This window comes from Mustelus asterias, chromosome X (assembly GCF_964213995.1).
Source record: "Mustelus asterias chromosome X, sMusAst1.hap1.1, whole genome shotgun sequence".
In the NCBI taxonomy this organism is placed as follows: domain Eukaryota; kingdom Metazoa; phylum Chordata; class Chondrichthyes; order Carcharhiniformes; family Triakidae; genus Mustelus; species Mustelus asterias.
In genome coordinates, this window is record NC_135834.1 from 2,905,687 (window position 1) to 2,929,110 (window position 23,424).

A 23,424-nucleotide genomic window follows, 5' to 3' on the forward strand; every position below is an offset into this window, starting at 1 on the left:
CAGTTTATCCTGTTGGAACTGCTCATGCTGAAACTGAGCTGCTTTCTTCTGTTGATCTGCAATGGTTCCAACTGGACAAGCTGACCAGTGGACAATTCACGTCTTGAGACAAGGCTGCCGCTTACATTGTGCTGAAGCCGGTGCTTTCACCAACGCTGCACATTGTTTTGGACAGATTATTAACAGGTAGTGGCCAGGAAGAAAAACAGATGCGACCATTCAGCAGCAAGAGGCTTATAGCTTGAGGGGCGCCATTCTGCACCAAGCATGGCTGACCAGGAATCTCTCCCATTCCTATTACCTGCCATTGGGGTGTTGAAAGGATTTGCAGGCTGATACTCAACCTGTTTGACCATGTATGAAAAACCTTCCTTGGCCATTAAGTCCTGGGTTGGGACTTGAACCAGAGTTTCTGGCTCAAAGTGACTCACTGTCACAAGACCTTTGTTAGGATTCAATTCCATACTGTTATGAAGCAGAGGTGGATCCCCTCTCTGAGAACTAACACCTAACCACTCAGAGGAGTACCTCGCCCTATAATCTGTTCGAGTGAGTGTGAAGTGGCACAATCTGCTCTTCAGCAACTTTTAGTGTTAAATCAAAATAACTCCCCGAGACTCTCTCTGAAGTCAACAAGTAACAATTTATCTAACTAACAGTGAACAAGTTAACTAAATTAACAAACCAAATAAAATACTTAGAAACATAGAAGATAGGAGCAGGAGAGGCCATTCGGCCCTTCGAGCCTGCTCCCCCATTCATTACGATCATAGCTGATCGTCCAACTCAATAGCCTAATCCTGCTTTCTCCCCATAACCTTTAACCCCATTCGCCCCAAGTGCTATATCCAGCCGCCTCTTGAATACATTCAATGTTTTGGCATCAACTACTTCCTGTGGGAATGAATTCCACAGGCTCGCCGGGTGAAGAAATGTCTCCTCACCTCTGTCCTAAATGGTCTACCCCCAATCCTCAGACTGTGACCCCTGGTTCTGGACTCCCCCCACCATCGGGAATATCCTTCCTGAATCTACCCTGTCTAGTCCTGTTAGAATTTTATAAGTCTCTGAGATCCCCCCTCATTCATCTGAACTCCAGCAAAAACAATCCTAACCTTGTCAATCTTTCCTCATACATCAGTCCCGCCATCCCCGGAATCAGCCTGGTAAACCTTCGCTGCACTCCCTCGAGAGCAAGAACATCCTTCCTCAGAAAAGGAGACCAAAACTGCACACAATACTCTCGGTGTGTTCTCACCAAGGCCCTGTATAATTGCAACAACACATCCCTGCTCCTGTACTCGAAACCTCTCACAATGAAGGCCAACATACCATTTGCCTTCTTTACCGCCTGCTGCACCTGCATGCTTACCTTCAGCGACTGGTGCACAAGGACACCCAGATCGTGCTGCACACTCCCCTCTCCCAATTTACAGCCATTCAGGTAGTAATCTGCCTTCTTGTTTTTGCTTCCAAAGTGAATAACCTCACATTTATCCAAATTATACTGCATCTGCCATTGATTTGCCCACTCACTCAACCTGTCCAGATCATTCTGAAGGATCTCTGCATCCGCATCACAGTTCACCCTCCCACCCAACTTGGTATCATCTATAAACTTTGAGATGTTACATTTTGTTCCCTCATCCAAATCATTAATATATATTGTGAATAGCTGGGGTCCCAGCACCGTTCCCTGTGGCACCCCACTAGTTACTGCCTGCCAGTTTGAAAAGGGCCCATTAATTCCTACCCTTTGTTTCCTCTCTGCCAACCAGTTTTCTATCCATCTCAATACACTTCCCCCAATCCCATGCACTTTAATCTTGCACAATAATCTCTTATGCGGGACTTTGTCAAACGCTTTCTGAAAGTCCAAATATACCACATCTACTGGTTCCCCCTTGTCAACTCTACTAGTTACATCTTCAAAGAATTCCAACAGATTTATCAAGCATGATTTCCCCTTCATAAATCCATGCTGACTCCGTCTAATCCTAATGGAATTCTAATTCTAACGGAATGCTGTTCCAACAAATACAATTCCCACTCATTAACAAAAAATAGAATTTTAGTCACTCTCTAAATTATAAACAGGTTTTGTGTCTTCTGAAATATTCTTCTCTGTTGATTCTTCTTTCGTACCTTCACCATCGGTGCTCTCTCTTAAGACATAAATGAGGCTATGAGAGAGAGCCAGCAGTTTTAGCTGAACTAAGAGCTGTTACTCTGGCAGTTGCTCTCTGCCTTTGTCCCACTGCCCTCTTCTTTTTATATCCATGATGACATATCAATATCCCCGACAATAGGATTGATCTTAGGGCGCTAAAACAATCAAATTTAAATTTAATAGGTTCTTGGTATCCGAGTGCCTAATTCAAATTGATAGGCTGAATTCAAAAATATTCAAAAGCCTGAAAGCCTGTTGCCTTAGTAACCCTGCTGCTTGGCCTTTGGATACACGTTTCATTTTGGATATTTCATTTTGGGCACTCTATCCGTACTTACATTTTTTTTTAAACTTTCTAAACACAGAAAAAGCCCCACCTTTTGAAAGGGACCATGCAATGCCTTCCCTCGCATTTTACAATTTGACAAACACCAATTTGCAATTACAACTTGACAACAACAAGCGCACACCCTGCAGATCGGATTATTGAGGACATGTGCCCAATAGATGTCTTGTGCTTAAGTTGTAAATTTCATCAAAAAAGTCATTATCTACCCAACGTCGCTGGACAACACTGTCTGAGAGGATCCTGCAAACATCACAAACTATAACTGGCTCAATGCCACGCAGGGATCCCAAACTCAAATGAGCTCTCAATCTACAAGGCACCACCAAATCATTTACCCCAAAAGTCTTTGCATTCTGCAAAATCCAAAATGTTTCAAACTATATTGTTAGAAGAGTACAATTGCAGGATTGGGTATGGTGAAAGCAAACTTGGCAGAAAACTGAAGCTGTTGCACCCATTGTTTGCCACACATTATCCGGGAACACGACAACCTAAATACTGGGGAATGGCAGAGGACAGCATTCCCTTCAGAATTCGGAACTGGCACCCAAACATTCACAGGGTTTCACAACTTTAGGTCAAAGGGGATTGTGCAAAGGTTGGCCTCAGAAAATGACAGGCCTGACCTGTCAAACTCACTGTCAATATCAGTCTCTTCTGAAAAAGGCAAGCACTTAGAGAGACTAGGATGCGTCAGAGCCAAAGAAAAGTGTCAATGGACATTGCGATTCAAGCTGTGTCTGAGTGTTCCTGGCCTGAGTTGCAGAATCTGTTTGAGAATTAATGCTAGAGTTCTTGCCATATATAGCAAGTGGCTGACCCAAGTTCAAAAAAGAAAGAGGAAACCCAGAAAGAAAGATTGCATGGCGGATACAAATCGCAGACCACTCCATCATCACTCTGCCCCCACCGAGGGGACAGACCCAGCAGAGGTGGCGGCACAGCGGTACAGAGTCGAGAGGCAGCTGCCCTGGGAGTCCTCAACAATTAACTCTTCCCCCCATGAAGTCTCATGGCCTCAGGTCAAACATGAACAAGGAAACCTCCTGCTGATTACCACATACCGTCCCCCTTGGCCGATGAATCAGTTCTCCTCCACGTGGATAGGCACAATGTACTCTGAGTGGGGGACTTCAGTGTCGATTGGCAGCACCACTGCTGACTGGTCTGGCCCTGAAGGGCATATTTGCCAGACTGGGCCTAGAATCATAGAAACCCTACAGTGCAGAAAGAGGCCATTTGGCCCATCGAGTCTGCACCGACCACAATCCCACCCAGGCCCTACCCCCATATCCCTACATATTTACCCGCTAATCCCTCTAACCTACGCATCTTAGAATCTAAGGGGCAATTTTTAGCATAGCCAACCAACCTAACCCGCACATCTTTGGACTGTGGGAGGAAACCGGAGCACCCGGAGGAAACCCATGCAAACACGAGGAGAATGTGCAAACTCCACACAGACAGTGGCCCAAGCTGGAATCAAACCTAGGTCCCTGGAGCTGTGAAGCAGCAGTGCTAACCACTGTGCTACCGTGCCGCTTTGTTGGATTTCATTTGGCAGGAGCCCAGAAATAAAAGTCCTGCCCAAGGGCTCCCGGAATCCTCCTGCCACCTCCCCCACTCCCTACCATGCTAATTACTTGAAACGGTTGCCAACTCAAACTCATCCCTTTCCAGGTTTGAGCTCCTTTGCTGTCTATGGCCCTCAGTTATTTTGGCAATCACTAGGATTCTAACCCACGTTGTACAACCTCCGAACTACCACTTCACAAATCGTATCAGCTAATTCTTATTCTTGGTGGTAATCCGGACCATGGCCAGGGCAAAAAGCAAAACTGTGTTCAGTCACCACGCTTACCCCTTGGTGCAGAAGCCTAGCATGGTGACTGACACCACCTGACCAGAGTGTTCCTCCTTTTGTTTACAGAATGCTTCTAAACTGAAGAAAAATATTTTGCGTTAAAAAAAGCACAGACTAACATCCCGAGACTTAAACTAACCATTGAGCTATGAAAAGTCATTCCATTGCCATCTTTTTGAGATACAAAAATAAGATGTCTGCTAAATATATTCTGGATGCCCTGAAGATACAAATAATCGCACTCACTATCTATTACAAGCAGAGCTGAATGGGCAGACGTGGAGCTAGTTTCCCCTGGTGCGGGAATCCAAAACATGGGGCATAGTCTCAAGTTAAGAGGCTGATCATTGAGGATGAGGTGAAATTTCTTCACTCGAAGGGATTGTGAACCTTTGAAAGTCTCTGTCCTAGAGGATTATGGCTGCTCCATAATTTAATATACTTAAGACAGATTTGGGCAGGTTTTTGGTCTCTCAGGTAATCAAGGGGTATGAAGAGTGGGTGGAAAAAGAGAGTTGAAGCTGAAGATCACTCATGATCACACTGAATGGTGGAACAGACTTGAGGCCACTTGGCCTCTGTATCTTCTAAATAACCCTACACAACATTGACAGCAGTAACAGGAGTTCAAGGAAAGGTCCCATTGGAACATCGTCACCACATTTTAGAGATCTGGGACAGAATTTTCTCGGAAAGTTGCCTCAGAAGAAAGCCCCATGTAAGGACAAAGACAGGGATCAGAGAGATGTCCTAGAATTCAGGTTAAGCGAAATGATCAGAACAATAGGCTACAAGTTAAAGAGAGAGCTGTGAAGAGTAGACCTGAAGTGACACGGATCAAGAGAAGCCCCAAAAACCTGAAGATGCAACCAAAGGAATTGACTCCTTGCCGCGGACCTGTTGGATTGGCGATGTTCTGCTTGGTACGATCAAAGATCTGAAATTGTGCTTCGAAGCTGAGGCTTCCGTGTATTTGGGAGATCCAGGGAAAAGGAATCTTGGAAGGTGAGATTGAAGATGAGGAATCTAAGGTGGATCCTTGTTGAAGCTGTCCAAGTGGGAGGTACATTTGAAGGGAATTCCAAGGCAAGCTATTTAAATGAGGAGATTGGAAACCCTTGTGAGAAAAACAAAGTTTCCATGAGACTGCTTGGCTTACAGTGTGACAAAAGTTTGGGTGGGTTGTTGAGAAATCCATGGAATCTACTTTGGCCTCATCTGCCATGTATTTTGGAGTGTGGTGTTGTTGACCAGTTCACCTGTTAATTCAGATATACCTCATACTTAGCCTGAAGGTTAGAATATAAGACAGTTATTGCAAATTGCCTGTCTGTCTGGATTTGTGTGTCCATAATGATGTGCTGGGATAAAGGAGTAGTGCGGTTGGAATCATTTTCTTGGGCTGGTATTGAGATCTTACCAACCTTTTTGATTTTGTAATATAGTTCATTTTCTTGCTTAATAAATGTTTTATTCTGTGTGTTAAAAGTTCATCAGCAGGCTCCTGTGAATTTGTTCCATGGGCCTGCAGCAGGTTTTTCATTATTCATTCAATGGGATATGGCTGCCATTGGCTGGGTCAGCATTCGCTACCCATCCCTAATTGCACTTGAACTGCATGTCTCGCTCAGCCATTTCAGAGGGTAGTTAAGAGTCAACCACATTCACGTGGATCTGGAATGTAGACCAGACAACGCCATGAATGAAGTAGATTTTTTTTTTAAAACAACAATCCACAATAGTTTCATGGTCATCATCAGCCTTTTAATTCCAGAATTTGTTATTGAATTCAAATTTCACCATCTGCTACAGTGGGATTTAAACCCCACAGATATTACCCTGGCTCTTTGGATTACTATTCCAGGGACAACATCACTACATTTGATTTGATTTGTCACATGTATTGTGATCCAGTGAAAAGTACTGTTTCTTGCATGCTATACAAAGCATACCGTTCATAGAGAAGGAAAGGAGAGAGTGCAGGATGTAGTGTTACAGTCATAGCTAGGGTGTAGATAAAGATCAGCTTAATGCGAGGTAGGTCCATTCAAAAGTCTGATGGCAGCAGGGAAGAAGCTGTTTTTGAGTCGGTTGGTATGTGTCCTCAGACTTTTGTATCTTTTTCCTGGCGGAAGAAGGTGGAAGAGAGAATGTCCAGGGTTTATTATGCTAGCTGCTTTTCCGAGGCAGCGGGAAATGTAGACAGAGTCAATGGGTGGGAGGCTGGTTTGCGTGATGGACTGGGCTTCATTCGCAACCCTTTGTAGCTTCTTGCAGTCTTGGTCAGAGCAGGAGCCATATCAAGCTGTGATACATCTGGAAAGGATGCTTTCTATGGTGCATCTGTAAAAGTTAGAAAGAGTCGTAGCTGACATGCCAAATTTCCTTAGTCTTCTGAGAAAGTAGAGGCGTTGGTGGGGCTTTCTTAACTATAGTGTCGGCGTGAGGGGACCAGGACAGGTTGTTGGTGATCTGGACACCTAGAAACATGAAGCTCTCGATCATTTCTACTTCATCCCCGTTGATGTAGACAGGGGCATGTTCTCCTTTACGCTTCCTGAAGTCGATGACAATCTCCTTCGTTTTGTTGACACGGAGGGAGAGATTATTGTTGCCGCACCAGTTCACCAGATTCTCTATCTCATTCCTGTACTCTGTCTCATCATTGTTTGAGATCCGACCCACTGCCGTGGTGTCGTCAGCAAACTTGAAAATCGAGTTGGAGGGGAATTTGGCCACACAGTCATAGGTGTATAAGGAGTATAGTAGGGGGCTGAGAACACAGCCTTGTGGGACACTGGTTCCGAGAATGATCATGGAGGTGTTGTTGTTGCCTATCCTTACTGATTGTGGTCTGTGGGTTAGGAAGTTCAGGATCCAGTCGCAGAGGGAGGAGCCAAGGCCCAGACCACGGAGTTTGAAGATGGGTTTCGTGGGAATAATGGTGCTGAAGGCTGAGCTGTAGTCAATAAATAGGAGTCTGACATAGGTGTCTTTGTTATCCAGGTGTTCCAGGGTTGCGTGCAGGGCCAGGGAAATGGCATCTGTTGTGGACCTGTTGTGGTGGTGGGCGAACTGTAGTGGATCCAGGCAGTCCGGGAGGCTGGAATTGATTCGTGCCATGACTAGCCTTTCGAAGCACATCATAATGATGGATGTCAGAGCCAACGGGCAAATCATTAAGGCACGCTGCCTGGCTTTTCTTTGGTACCGGGATGATGCAGATAGGGACCTCACGTTGTTGTAAAGAGAGGTTGAAGATGTCTGCGAATACTCCCTGAATGATCCACGCAGGATCTGAATGCTCGTCCAGGTACCCCATCTGGGCCATTCACTTTCTGTGGGTTGACCTTCGAGAAAACTGTTCTGACATCTGCAATGGTGATCTTGGACACATCACCGCCTCCCCAGATGAGAGAATGAACAGGGAAACATTTACTTGACCTCATCCTCACCAACCTGCCTGCCGCAGATACATCTGTCAATGACAGTATGGGTAAGAGTGACCACCGCACAGTCGTTGTGGAGACAGAGTCCTATCTTCACATTGAGAATAACCTCCATCGTGTTGTGTGGCACTATCACCATGCTAAGAGGGATAGACTTCAAACAGATCTAGCAACTCAAGACTGGACATCCATGAGGCACTGTGGGCCATCAGCAGCAGAACTGTACTCAACCACAATCTGTAACGCTGTGATCCAGCATATCCCCAATTCTGCAATTACCAGCAAGCCAGGGGGATCAACCCTGGTTCAATGAAGAGTGCAGGAGGACATGCCAGGAGCATACCTCAAAATGAGGTGCCAGCTTGGTGAAGCCAGCAAGTCCTGAATTGGGACTTGAACCCAGAGCTTCTGGCTCGAGGCAGGGATGCTACCCATTGCATCACAAGACCTCCTCAACACAGGACTATATGCATGCTTAACAACTAAAGCAGCAGGCAAGGGACAGAGTTCAGAGTTCCTAAAGTCAACCGATCAAATCCAAGTTTCGCAGTACAGTCATATTCAGTCATTAAATAACCAATGTGGGGTGGTGCAGGCTGAGTGAACATCTCCATCTTTAATAATGCAGAGCCCAGCACATCAAGGTTGGAGTGTTTATAATCACCTTCAGCCAGAACTGCAGAGTGCATGATCCATCACTGCCTCTTCCTGAGGTCCCCACCATCACAGAAGCCAATTAGCCAATATGATTCACTCCCACTGGATACTGCAAAGGCTGCAGGCCCTGACAACCTTCTGCCTGTAGTGTTGAAGACTCGAGAACTTACCGAGCCATCTAGCCAAGCTGTTTCAGGACAGCTACAAAAATTACCCAGGTAAATCTAATACACAAAAAACAGGACAAATCCAACCTGAACAACTACCGTTCTCTCAGTCAATTATCAGCGAAGTGACGGTAGGTATAGTCGACAGTGATACCAAATGTCACTTACTCAGACATAACCTGGTCACTGTCAACTGGCACTTACTCAGCAATACTCTGCTCATTGATGCTCAGTCTGAGGACCACTTGACTCCAGACCCTTGGTCCAAATATGAACAAAAAGAGCTGGATTCCAGAGGTGAGGTGAGAGTGACAGCCCTTGACATCAAGGCCGCATTCGACCAAGTGTGGCATCAAGGAGCCCTGGCAAAACTGGAGTCAATGGGAATCAGGGGGAAAACTCTCCGCTGGTTGGAGTCACACCCGGCACAAAGGAAGATGGTTGTGGTGGCTGGAGGTCAATCATCTCAGCTCCAGGACATCACTGCAGGAGTCCCTCAGGGTTCGTGTCCTCGGCCCAACTATATTCAGCTGCTTCATCAATGACCTTCCCATGACTTTAAGGTTCGAAGTGGAGTTATTTGCCTACTTGTCCGATATTCAATACCATTCACAACTTCTCAGATACTGAAGCAGTCCATGTCAATATGCAGAAAGGCGCAGGTAAGTGATAAGTAACATTTGCGCCACACAAATGCCAGGCAATGCTGATGTCCTACAAGAGCAAATCTAACTATCTCCCCTTTATATACATAAATCCCCCCACTACCAACATCCTGGGGGTTACCATTGACCAGAAACTGAGCTGGACCCAGCCACATAAACACTGTGGTTACCAGAGGCTGGGAATCCTGCAGCAGGTAACTCACCTTCTGACTCCTCAAACCTGTCCACCATCTACAAGGCACAAGATGGAACACTAGCCACTTGCCTGGATTAACCATAGAACCATAGAAACCCTACAGTGCAGAAAGAGACCATTCGGTCCATCGAGTCTGCACCAACAACAATCCCACCCAGGCCCTATCCCCGTATCCCTACATATTTACCTACTAATCCCTCTAACCCTCATATTTACCCACTAATCCCTCTAATCTATGCATCCTGGGACACTAAGGGGCAATTTACCTTGGCCAATCAACCTAACCCGCACATCTTTGGACTGTGGGAGGAAACCGGAGCACCCGGAGGAAACCCACGCAGACACGGGGAGAATGTGCAAACTCCACACACACAGCGACCCAAGCTGGGAATCGAACCCAGGTCCCTGGAGCTGTGAAGCAGCAGTGCGAACCACTGTGCTACCGTGCCGCCCCTAGTGCAGGTTGTAATGACACACATGCAATTAATATTTTTTTTAATTCTTTCTTTAAGGGGAATGTTTAAAATTTGGGATTTTTCTTCTGCAGACAGCCTGTGTGTCTAGAAACATTTAACTCCATGGTAAAGAAATCTTAATGATTAGGAAGATTTCTTTCTTTCAAAGCGGGGAGGTATTAAGAAACCCAATAATAGATTTAAGGGACTTGAATTTGGATGGGTAAAACATTAGAAGATATAGTTTTAGGTAGGTTTAATTTAATATTTCTGTGCCTGGGGAGAAGCTATGGATAGATTTCATGTTGGCTGTTAAGGGGTTAACTTCAGTTCCTACTAAAATCCAAAGTGATCTGTCCCAGCAACAAGAGAGAAAGGATGGAGCTGGAGCACTCTGTTCCATTTTTTAATGTTTCCAAACCATAGCTTTATTTGGTGTGTAGGTACACTGGTACTTTATGCAGTGCTGGAGGAAGCCATTGTGGAACGCCTGGGCTTCGGGGTGGTCCCTTCGCAGAATCCATTCCTGAATCGACGGTACACCACCTTCCGGTGCCTCACGCGGCCTGTACCAGTTGTGTTTCTCCTTTTGGCCTTGGCACTCCAGTTATACTTCCTCTTCCTCTTGGCAGGGTAGGCACATTTACAGCAGGTTGATTTCTGCAGGTGAAATGCTTTAGCCCCACATCGCCGACAGAGTGTGGGACTTGTTTCGCCTCTTACCAAATGACGATGCTCCCTTCGTCATTCTCACTGCTGTGGCAAAAGTGTGGCAGGCGTTTTTCTTTTAGTGGGCTGTGAGGGAGCCGGGAGAAAGGTCTCTCGCTCAGCTCAAGGTTGAGAAAGGCTGTAACAATGGAGTAAGCGTAAGCCAGCTGAACAGAGCCAGATATGCTCCAGAAGAAATCAAGGAAGAGAGAAAAAGAGCTTTTGAGCTGAAGAAGCCATTCCATTTTACTCGATTTATAGTTGAGTGTGCAGCCCTGCTGAAGTCAGAGATGTGCAGGCAATTCCTGAGAACATTCGATAAAAGCAAATTACTGCAGATGCTGGAATCTGAAACCAAAAGAGAAAATGCTGGAAAATCTCAGCAGGTCTGGCAGCATCTGTAAGGAGAGAAAAGAGCTGATGTTTCGAGTCCAGATGACCCTTTGTCAAAGCTTAAAGGCAGAGAAAGTGGGAGATATTTATACTGCAGGGTGAGGGAATGAAAGATGAGTCACAGCCATAAAAAATCTCTTTTGGTTCCTGAGAACACACTGTCTCTCACCACAAAATCTCTCTGAAAGCTTCAAGACGGTTAACAAAATTTATTGCAAGTATATTTATGGTTGCTAACTGTACTTAAAGTGGCATTTACATCTGTAAGAGAAATGTTGCTTCTTTGGAACTGAAACAGTGACAAGATTAAAAAGTAAAATTTTAAATATTGTTCAATTGTTAATAGTTAAGTTGCTTCACTTGTTAGAATTATATTTAAACTGTTATTAAATAAAGTTTGGTTCACTATAAAAGATTCCCAGGTGAACTTCACATGACGAAGATGCAGCGCTCCAAAAGCTTGTGATTTCAAATAAACCTGTTGGACTATAACCTGGTGTCATGTGACCTCTCAAAGATATTGCTGGTATCAGACATCATCATCAACCTACCCTTCTTGTGGTTAACTGAGATTAGCACAAGCGGCACGGTAGCACAGTGGTTAGCACTGCTGCTTCACAGCGCCAGGGTCCCGGGTTCGATTCCCGGCTCGGGTCACTGTCTGTGTGGAGTTTGCACATTCTCCTCGTGTCTGCGTGGGTTTCCTCCGGGTGCTCCGGTTTCCTCCCACAGTCCAAAGATGTGCGGGTTAGGTTGATTGGCCAGGTTAAAAAAATTGCCCCTTAGAGTCCTGGGATACGTAGGTTAGAGGAATTAGCGGGTAAAATATGTGGGGGTAGGGCCTGGGTGGGATTGTGGTCGGTGCAGACTCGATGGGCCGAATGGCCTCCTTCTGCACTGTAGGGTTTCTATGAAATCTTTTCCCAAGATATTGCACTGATCAGTCCCAGAGCTACAACATCAAGCTATACAAAAGCATTCAATCAGTTGCTGATCAGGGATGGGTATGCAATGCCATTGACCAATACAGAGACAGGGATACAGAACTTATAACACTCAGTGATTCAGCCAAGGAGGTCTGTTGAACTCATCAAGCAAGAAAGATGGTCAAGTTCACCGTGAACACTATCAGCAGAATCCTCGCAAACTGCTTTTCCAAGCCCTGTAAAAAACAACATTCTCACGCCAACTTTCCACTCAGTATAAACAATCCTGATTTTATAGCAGCACAGGCAACTTGTTTCACATAACACTTCCTCTCAGGATATCAACCTGATCTAATATAGATTGCATGTATCACACAAACTGAACAAGCAGCCAGTGTTTACCCCTTGTGGAACATTTCAGAGACTTGGAGAGCAGCCCTACTTTTCAAGTGCATGTATTTTACAATAAACACATTGCAAATAGGCAACAGATCAACATTAATTTTATAATCTGCAGTGCTTTTTTTAAAAAATGTCACCAATATTTTTTCTTGCACACAACATATGGGAGACTTATTATACAAGACTATCCTACTGCAATGTCACGTTATGGTTGACATTCCACAATTGCTGAACCACAAACTATCACAAAGGGCAACAGCACTGCATCAGTCCAATCAAACTTTGACTGCTCCTTCCCAATTGCCTTCTCCAATGTCACACCACTTCCAACGTGGAGGGTAACCAGGCTTTTGTGATACTTCTTCCAGCTTACAGAAACTAAATTGCCAATGAACTTGTCATGCTCCTCCCATCTCCACTTCAGTTTGTTCCACTGGAGCAAGCAGAGAGGGAGTGATTTGTGGCAGGAGTGCTGGCGAGAGATTTATTTATTTAGGGGTGACCTAAAGGCATAGATAGGGTGAACGGTGGGAAGCTTTTCCCCAGGTCGGTGGTGACGTTCACGAGGGGTCATAGGTTCAAGGTGAAGGGGGGGAGGTTTAACACAGATATCAGAAGGACGTATTTTACACAGAGGGTGGTGGGGGCCTGGAATGCGCTGCCAGGCAAGGTGGTGGAGGCGGACACACTGGGAACGTTTAAGACTTATCTAGATCGCCACATGAACGGAGTGGGAATGGAGGGATACAAAAGAATGGTCTAGTTTGGACCAGGGAGCGGCGCGGGCTTGGAGGGCCAAAGGGCCTGTTCCTGTGCTGTATTGTTCTTTGTTCTAGTCAGTTAGTGTGGTTTTTTTTGCCTTTATTTTGCGAGTAGTATTTTTCTTTTCTTAATTTTAAACTGAAAACCGAAAGTGGGCTGCTAAGGAGTCTGGGAAGGGTTTTTTAAGCGCGCGAAGTATAAAAGGTAGGCTGCAGTATACAGTGGGCAGCGGAGTGAGCAGGGAGCAGAGTGTGAGCTGTAAGGGCTTTGGCTCACAGGGCTTCGGGGGAAGGGCAAGCAGGGGTGAGTTCTTTCATTCTTATTTACTCGTCTCTGCGCACCTTGGTATAAAGGGTCAAATATGAGTGTGAAGCCAGTGTGTTGTTCCCAGTGTAGGATGTGGGAGGTCCTGGAGGCACCTGGCCTCCCGGACATCCACATCTGTGAGGGGTGTGTCGAGCTGCGGTTCCTGAGGGACCGTGTTAGGGAGCTGGAACAGCAGCTCGAGGATCTTAGGCTGTTAAAGGAGAATGAGGAGGTGATAGACAAGAGCTATCATCAGGTGGTCACACCAGGGCCACGGGAGGAGGCCAAGTGGGTGACGGCCAGGAAGGGTAAAGCTCGGGTGATTGAGAGCACCCCGGTGGATGTGCCCCGACACAACAAGTACTCCTGCCTGAGTACTGCTGGGGGGGACAGCCCGCCTGGGGGAAGCAGCAGTGGCCGTGTCTCCGGAGTGGAGTCCGGCCCTGTAACTCAGAGGGCTGAGGAAAAGGGGAGGAAGGCAGTGTTAATCGGGGACTCGACAGTAAGGGGGTCGGACAGGCGTTTTTGCGGAGGAAGGGGGGGGTCTCGGATGGTGGTCTGCCTCCCTGGGGCCGGGATCCAGGATGTCGCTGGTCGACTCCCAGAAATCCTGAGGGGGGACGGAGAGGAGCCAGAGGTAGCGGAACATATTGGTACCGCTGATGTGGGAAGGAAGAGGGAAGGGGTCATGAAAAGAGAGTATAGGGAATTAGGGAGACAGCTGAGAAGGAGGAAAGCAAAGGTAGTAATCTCAGGATTGCTGCCTGTGCCACGGGATGGTGAGGGCAGGAATGGAGTGAGGTGGAGGATGAATGTGTGGCTGAGGGACTGGTGCAGGGGGCAGGGATTCAGGTTCCTGGACCATTGGGACCTCTTTAGGGGCAGGTGTGACCTGTACACAAAAAACGGGTGGCACTTGAATCCCAGAGGGACCAATATCCTGGCGGGAAGGTTGGCTAAGGCTACTGGGGAGAGTTTAAACTAGATAGGTTGGGGGGAGGGGATCGAGATGAGGTGACTGGGAGCGAGGAAGTTAGCTCGCAAACAGAGAAGGGTTATAGACGGTGTAAGAGGGAGGATGGACGGGGGATAGAGAAGGAGAGAGCTCAGACCAAAGGATTGAGATGTGTTTACTTTAATGCCAGGAGTATAGTGAATAAAGGGGATGAGCTCAGAGCGTGGATCGATACCTGGAATTGTGATGTGGTGGCCATTACGGAGACTTGGATGTCTCAGGGACAGGACTGGATACTCCAGGTGCCGGGATTCAGATGTTTCAGGAAGGACAGGGAGGGAGGCAAGAGAGGGGGTGGAGTGGCACTGCTGATCAGGGATAGTGTCACAGCTGTAGAGAAGGTGTATGCTGTGGAGGCGTTCGATAAGGTCCCCCATGCAAGGCTTCTAGAAAAAGAGAGAGGGCATGGGATCCAAGGGGCTGCTGCCCTGTGGATCCAGAACTGGCTTGCCCAAAGGAGGCAGAGAGTGGGTATAGATGGGTCTTTTTCTAAATGGAGGTCGGTCACCAGTGGTGTGCCCCAGGGATCTGTTCTGGGACCCTTGCTGTTTGTCATTTTCATAAATGACCTGGATGAGGAAGTGGAGGGATGGGTTGGTAAGTTTGCCGACGACACGAAGGTTGGTGGGGTTGTGGATAGTCTGGAGGGATGTCAGAAGTTACAGAGGGACATAGATAGGATGCAAGACTGGGCGGAGAAGTGGCAGATGGACTTCAACCCAGGTAAATGCGTAGTGGTCCATTTTGGCAGGTCAAATGGGATGAAGGAGTACAATATAAAGGGAAAGACTCTTAGTACGGTAGAGGATCAGAAGGGCCTTGGGGTCCAGGTCCATAGGACTCTAAAATCGGCCCCGCAGGTGGAGGAGGTGGTTAAGAAGGCGTATGGTGTGCTGGCCTTTATCAATCGAGGGATTGAGTTTAGGAGTCCGGGGATAATGATGCAGCTATATAAGACCCTCGTCAGACCCCACTTGGAGTACTGTGCTCAGTTCTGGTCGCCTCATTACAGGAAGGATGTGGAAATGATTGAAAGGGTGCAGAGGAGATTTACAAGGATGTTGCCTGGATTGAGTGGCATGCCTTATGAGGATAGGCTGAGTGAGCTCGGTCTTTTCTCCTTGGAGAGACGTAGGATGAGAGGAGACCTAATAGAGGTGTATAAGATGTTGAGAGGTATAGATCGGGTGGACTCTCAGAGGCTTTTTCCCAGGGTGGAAATGGCTGCTATGAGAGGACACAGGTTTAAGGTGCTGGGGGGTAGGTACAGGGGAAATGTTCGGGGGAAGTTTTTCACACAGAGGGTGGTGGGCGAGTGGAATCGGCTGCCGTCAGTGGTGGTGGAGGCAAACTCAATAGGGTCTTTTAAGAGACTCCTGGATGAGTACATGGGACTTAATAGGATGAGGGTTATAGGTAGGCCTAAAAGGTAGGGATATGTTCGACACAACTTGTGGGGCCGAAGGGCCTGTTTTGTGCTGTAGTTTTTCTATGTTTCTATGTCCCCTCCCCACTGGTGTATGAATCAAAAGCTAACTGTGTGAATGAGTCGCTGAGTTAAAGCTGCACCACATCAACCTTTAGCACTGAGTGATTTGTGCACCTCCTGGAACATTAGCTACAGGCAAACAGTATTTACTTTTAAGAGCTTATTTAACAAGGCTGAAAATCCAAGTCTTAATAGAGTAAAAATGCTCCGCATCTTAATTTATACTGAAAATGATGGTGGAACTGGTCAAGGCAATTTTGCATCATTATAACTGAACTATCCTATTTTAATCGCTGTTTGGTAATATGGAACTTGAGTATCACTGAAAAAAGACATTCTGCCTATCACACAAATAAGTAATGTGATTTTCAATTTCAGTGCCTGTATGATGCTAGGTATGTAGGCCGTACATCACAAAGACTGGTCGATTGAATGAAACAGTCGCTACTCTCAACAGGCAAGATACAAACCTTACCCAACCAGCCCATGCTTGTAAAACACAAAATACAGTGTCCAACATTTGATGCACGTTTGCGATCGGACAACATTTGATAAACATTCCCGAGTGTGCTCAGAATTATGCTGACAACCAGTTTACGATCATCGGTCAGGCTCACAGTGTGGCATACACATGCTAAAAGCTACATATATTAATGCACAGGGCCCAGTTCATCACAGACAGGAAGGATAGGTACACACATTGCGCCTGTTTCAGCTAAACAAAATAGGGGACAGCCATTCTCTGGTTCATTCCCCAGGGCAATGCCTTGAACAATCACAGAGTCAACCTGCCTGGTTTGAATTTAAACAAAGCTTGACAGTTAACTGATGTCTGACAGTTAATGATCAGTCATCAGTTAACTAGTGCATTCCCCATGGCAACATCTCTATCAGAGTCCACTTACCAACCAATCAGCACTCTTCTCTTGAAGTATAAATTGTTGCTCCCTTTATACTTGATATTCTTGCAAATGTCCTGATGAGCGCAAAATGAAAAGCTTCAACAAATGTTTTTTTATCCTATTTGAATTTATTATTTAATCATATACTATGATGCAGGCATTGGGTTGTGGCCTTCACAGAAAAATGAACAGAATCAAGAGATGTGATCAGAATAAAAATACAATTTATCATTCAATCATCATAGATCAGTGACTCCAATTATGGCCATCATCTGAACTAAATGGAAAACTGGATTCAGTGAACGATTAACATTCCAATTGATGTTATAACTAGACGGGAAGGTCCCAGAATGGAACCCTGGCTCAAAAGACCATAGCTTTTTTTAAAAATCAAACAAAGAACAAAGAACAGTACAGCACAGGAAACAGGCCCTTTGACCCTCCAAGCCTGTGCCGCTCATTGGTCCAACTAGACCCTTCGTTTGTATCCCTCCATTCCCAGACTGCTCATGTGACTATCCAGGTAAGTTTTAAACGATGCCAGCGTGTCTGCCTCCACCACCCTACTTGGCAGCGCATTCCAGGCTCCCACCACCCTCTGTGTAAAAAATGTCCCTCTGATATCTGAGTTATACCTCGCCCCTCTCACCTTGAGCCCGTGACCCCTTGTGATCGTCACCTCCGACCTGGGAAAAAGCTTCCCACTGTTCACCCTATCTATACCCTTCATAATTTTGTACACCTCTATTAGGTCTCCCCTCATTCTCCGTCTTTCCAGGGAGAACAAGCCCAGGGAAGAAGAGTCACAGGACTGCTAATTAATTTTAACAAAAAAAACATTTATTCAATTGCATCATAATACAATACTCCTTTACTCCTCCTTCAGTTTAACTAATACACACAGGTTTTAAGATTAACATCGATGACACAGTGAGTTTGAAGCTACCATGGTCTCATTAGCACACAAAGTTAGGGTTTGCAGATTTCTCCTCAGAGTACCTCCAGATGATTGTTACATGAAAGTTTCCAAACTCCACTTCCAAAATACACTAACATTTTCTCCCGTAGCAATGCATTCACTTAGTGATCCGCATTCCAAACTCCAGTTTACTCTTTCCAAAAGATCTGTTTGATGAGAGCTTCCGCTCCACTTTTAGCACCAACTCCGTACCAGGATTTCAGATTAACCCTTTCAGGTTTTGACTGTTCTGATACCCAGTCAACACTTTATAATTTGCTTATAGACAATAGCAAGACATTTCAAACTTTAGGTTTACTTTTAGAAACCCCCCCGCTAGTATCCTAACCAAACAATTTCTTCTCAGTTTTGTCTGGTGTCCCTGAACAGAATCCTGTTCTATTTCCCAGTTTTTTATTTGTTCTCTTGAACTCCAGACCTTCTGGAAATTTTTCTTCATTTCTCCAGCTTTTTCACTAGCTGTCCGAACCATTACTCCATTGTAGTGTTGAACTCTTCTTCCGTCGCCTTTGTCTCCGTGCCCACTTCTTTGGGCAAGAGTCCATCCCCCATTCCATAGCTCCTTTCACCTGCCTCCAGTTGGACACCCCCACTGGGACAATTACCTGCCCTCGATCTTTTCATTGGGAACTGTCAACGGGACATTGGCCATGTTATTCTTTCTGCCCCCCTCACCCATTCCAACCTCTCCTTCCAAACTTTCCTCTCTTCGCTCCCTCATGTCCAAACCCAACTTTGTCATTAAACCTGCCGACAAAGGGAGTGTTGTCATCTGGCGGACTGACCTCTACCTCGCAGAGGCTGAGCGCCAACTCTCAGATACTTCCTCCTACCTCCCCCTGGAGCATGAGCACACCGCTGAACATCAAGCCATTATCTCCAACACCGTCACCGACCTCATTACCTCCGGATGCCTCCCCTCCACAGCTTCCAACCTCAGTCTCCCAACCCCAGACAGCCCACTTCTACCTACTTCCCAAAATCCACAAAAAGGACTGTCCTGGTAGGCCCATTGTGTCAGCATACTCCTACCCCACCTATTTCCTCTTATCTTGACTCCATCCTCACTCCTCTGGTCCATTCCCTCCCCACCTACATCCGGGATTCATCTGATGCCCTGCGTCATATTGACAGTTTCCAGTTCGCAGGCCCTAACCGCCTCCTATTCATCATGGATGTGCAATCTCTCTACACCTCCATCCCACACAAGGATGGCCTGAGAGGTCTTCACTTCTTTCTTGAAAAAAAGAGGCCTGAACAATTCCCATCCACCACCACTCTCCGCTGCCTGACTGAACTCATTCTCTCAACAACTTCTACTTTAACTCATCCCACTTTCTCCAAAAAAAAAGCTTTGACAAAGGGTCATCTGGACTCGAAACGTCAGCTCTTTTCTCTCCTCACAGATGCTGCCAGACCTGCTGAGATTTTCCAGCGTTTTCTCTTTTGGACTGCATTGTAGGACTTTTCTTACAGCAAAGCTAAAAGAGTTGGTTCCTCTTTATCCTCCTTAGCAGAGCTGAGAGTTGTTTTCTGCTTCATTGTTTGTTGCCAACTGCCTCTAGCTTTCAGCTAAAAACTAATGAACAAAGAGAACTTCTGCTCCCCTTAGAGAGCCCCTCCAGTTGCTAAACAACTAACTTTCTTCACGCTGTAGCTTTCTAAACACAATGATATCTCAGGTGGAACTGAAACTAACCCCAACACAGACAAATACTTTTACACCTTTGTTCAGCATGGAATTTAACTATAGGTTTCTTTCAAGCACAGAAACACTAAATTAAACCCACCTAAAACGAGACCTTATTTCTATTGTTTACCCATACAAATATAAATCCCTTAAAACTAGCTTTGGCTGCCTAACAGAGTACATCACTGAGCTTAAGTAGTTAGCTACAGGAGTAAAAGCAGTAAAGTCATTCCGAATGTTTTGTGTCTAATATACTGGACTTTTTATAACAGGAAGAACAAATGCTACACAATCTTTTAAAATGAGATTCAGCAGTGATGACTCATAGGAGTGAGCTGCAGCCACCTACACACAGCTGTCAACAGAATTCTCTTTGTCTAAGGTTTCTTTACATGATAGTAATGTCTTTGCATTAAAAAGTAAATTGGCACTATTTAAAATATGGCTGCTTTAGGGTACAGGCGATTGAAGATAAGTGAAAAATAACAGAACTTGAGCAATAGGGAGATCCAAATGGAGGCTTTGTGCTTACTCACAGGGAAAGAGGGAAGTAAATAAATAATCCAAGATGACAGGGGAGTCACCTTGGACCGCGTGTACACTTTCTGGTAGCTAATAACAATATTAACAGAAGGTGCTCTGAAATTTCTTCCAGGGAATGGTGTGGAGAGGGTCCAAGCTTGGTAACTTTAGCTTTGCCAGGAAGTATAATTGGTCCGAGATAGAAATGATTTGGAATGACAGTCATGAAAGGTACATCACACGACCAAATCCTGGCAATCTCCCTGGTATACAAATTATTTTCAAATCCCAGTCTTGTCTAGTTATAGTGCAGCCAATCCTAATATTAGCAAGTCTGGTTGCCAACCAACGGTAGAGCAAGATTCCACCGTTCCAATTAAAACTGTCTCGCTGCAAAAACAAAATCGCCGTGTATCGGTAACAGCTGAAAAATGTTGCTTAAAATACCGCTCTTACTATCATCGATTACATCAAGATTGGCTCAGTGATCCTTCTTCTATCAATTCTAATTGGATTTTGCCTTTCAAAGTGCCTCCTATTTTTCTCTGAGTTATTTCTGAAACATGTCCTCAGAGTCAATACCCTGCTTCATGTTGCTTCTGCTCCACATAATTAAATCTAAACCAGAACATTAATTGAAAACATACTCAAAAACATCTATGCAAAATGAAGGGGACAACTATCATCAAAATCAGGTCTCCGGTAGTTAAAGGGACTGTCATTCTTCAAATAACTGGTAGCAGCAATGGCACGGGGTGCAGCCTGCCTTCAGCGAGCACATGTCCAAACAAGAGAAGAGGAACATCAGTACAGCACGGGCCTCTGTCACACTGCATGAACTCAATGTTATTACAATTACACAGCTCTTCCTTGAGGCTTTTCATTCTAGTTAGACAGCCTCAAGCAGGCAAAGTTGGAAAAAAATGTTTTTATTAAGATCTTCTATCTCACTAAGGAAGCTTCAGCTCAATCCACATCCAACAACCTGCTCTGAACATTCTGCTCAACGTTTGGCAGCTGCAACAAATTGCACCACAGCAGTTGAGATGTAGAAAATAGGGGCAAAAGTAGGCCATTCAGCCCTTTGAGCCTGTTCCGCCATTCAACGTGATGACGGCTGATCCTCTATCTCAACATCATACTCCCACATGCTCCCCATACCAACAATCCAAAATGTTCTAAAATCACAACATTCTTTCAAAAAGTCAATTTGTCCCAGCTCCTAATGTTAACGGACCCGTTAAAAAATTGCAGGATCCAGATCTATGCAAAATGCGATTTGAACTACACCCTATCTGCATACAGGTTTTGTTGAAATCTGGCCATTGGTTTATGAGATATACTGCTTAAAAACATGCTGACAAAAAGGGACAAAAACACCTCCTCCCACCTTCAGATATGGAGGGTAACATGCATGAAAATGCGATAATGGCATTGCAGATATGCAGTGTCACAGAAGATATTCTGGTCCCGTTATATAGAGACAGGGGCCTGTGCCTTTGCACCAGCCTGGCCTGAAAACTGACCACCTGCCCCAAACCCTCAAATAAAAATTCCTGTTGTGGCTACAGAGATAGAGGTGATGCCTAGCATTTGAAGATATGCCTTTTCATTCGTATACACTGTAGGGAGATACGCAATGAACCAAAAATTACGAGGAAGAGACCTCTGCACAGAAGTTACACCAGCTGTCAAGACTGATCTGCCAAAGGCATTGCCATACACAGCAGCTAAACGTAGACAGTGATGCTTAATAAATGGGTGATGAGTTGCTGCATCTGGCTGCTTTCTATATGTTAGCAATTGGGACCCAACATAAAGAACTTTCATTTATATTGCACCCGATTCTTTGAAACATGCCAAAGCTGGTCACGGGCACTGAATTTTGTTGCAGGCTGATTGAGGCAAATGTCACAGTAACTTTATGCTCAGCCAGGTCCCATAAATAGTAATTTAATTAATTAATTTAATTGGTTTCGATAGCTTTGCTCAAGAAAATAAAGTTGACCAGGATACGCAGACATTTAGGGTGGCACAGTGGTGTGCTGCCTCTCATTGCCAGGGACCCAGGTTTGATTCCAGCCTTGGGTGACTGAGGAGAGTTTGCATGTTCTCCCCGTGTCTGCGTGGGTTTCCACCGGGTGCTCCGGTTTCCTCCCACAGTCCAAAATTGTGCAGGTTAGGTGGATTGGCCATGCTAAATTACACTTCAGTGCCCAAAGATGTGTAGGTTAGGTGGATTGGTCATGCTAAATTGCCCCTTAGTGTCCAAAGGTGTCTTGGCGTTTATTGGTAGGGGGATTGAATTTAGGAGTCGTAGCGTTATGTTGCAACTGTACACAACTCTGGTGCGGCCGCACTTGGAGTACTGTGTGCAGTTCTGGTCCCCACATTACAGGAAGGATGTGGAGGCTTTGGAGAGGGTGCAGAGGAGGTTTACCAGGATGTTGCCTGGTATGGAGGGGAGATCCTATGAGGAGAGGCTGAGGGATTTGGGATTGTTTTCGCTGGAAAGGCGGCGGCTAAGAGGGGATCTTATTGAAACATATAAGATGATTAGAGGTTTAGATAGGGTGGATAGTGATAGCCTTTTTCCTCTGATGGAGAAATCCAGCACGAGGGGGCATGGCTTTAAATTGAGGGGGGGTAGTTATAGAACCGATGTCAGGGGTAGGTTCTTTACCCAGAGGGTGGTGAGGGATTGGAATGCCCTGCCAGCATCAGTAGTAAATGCGCCTAGTTTGGGGGCGTTTAAGAGATCCGTAGATAGGTTCATGGACGAAAAGAAATTGGTTTAGGTTGGAGGGTCACAGTTTTTTTTTTAACTGGTCGGTGCAACATCGTGGGCCGAAGGGCCTGTTCTGCGCTGTAATGTTCTATGTTCTATGTTCTATGTTCTAAAGATGTGTAGGTTAGGTGGATTGGCCATGCTAAATTGTCCCTTAGTGTCCAAAGATGTGCAGGTTAGGTGGATTGGTCATGCTAAATTGCCCCTTAGTGTCCAAAGATGTGTAGGTTAGGTGGATTGGCCATGCTAAATTGCCCCTTAGTGTCCAAAGATGTGTAGGTCAGGGAGATTAGCCATGATAAATGTGTGGGGTTACAAGGTAAAGCATGGGTAAGATGAACTAAGTTTATTTGTTGCTGTCACAAGTAGACTTACATTAACACTGCAATGAAGTTACTGTGAAAATCCTCCAGTCGCCATACTCCAACGCCTGTTTGGGTACACTGAGGGAGAATTTAACATTGTCAATCTACCTAACCAGCACATCTTTCGGACTGTGGGAGGAAACCGGAGCACCCGGAGGAAACCCACGCAGACACGGAGAACGTGCAGACTCCAGGAATCAAAGCC

The 23,424-nt window shown here is 45.6% G+C and overlaps 1 protein-coding gene and 1 pseudogene across 18 annotated transcripts in view; both read right to left on the reverse strand.

The window, feature by feature from the left end:
• r3hdm2 (R3H domain containing 2) overlaps nucleotides 1-23,424 on the reverse strand; it is a 337,844-nt gene that overhangs the window by 234,782 nt on the left and 79,638 nt on the right. Inside the window, exon 3 of one of the 18 annotated variants that reach the window (XM_078201192.1) lies at nucleotides 16,879-16,949. The exons of the other annotated variants lie outside the window; for them this stretch is intronic. The gene's annotated coding sequence lies outside the window, so the exon portion shown is untranslated. The remainder of the gene's footprint in view (nucleotides 1-16,878; nucleotides 16,950-23,424) is intronic. 18 annotated transcript variants of the gene reach the window in all.
• LOC144481926 (large ribosomal subunit protein eL37-like) lies at nucleotides 10,417-10,720 on the reverse strand (annotated as a pseudogene).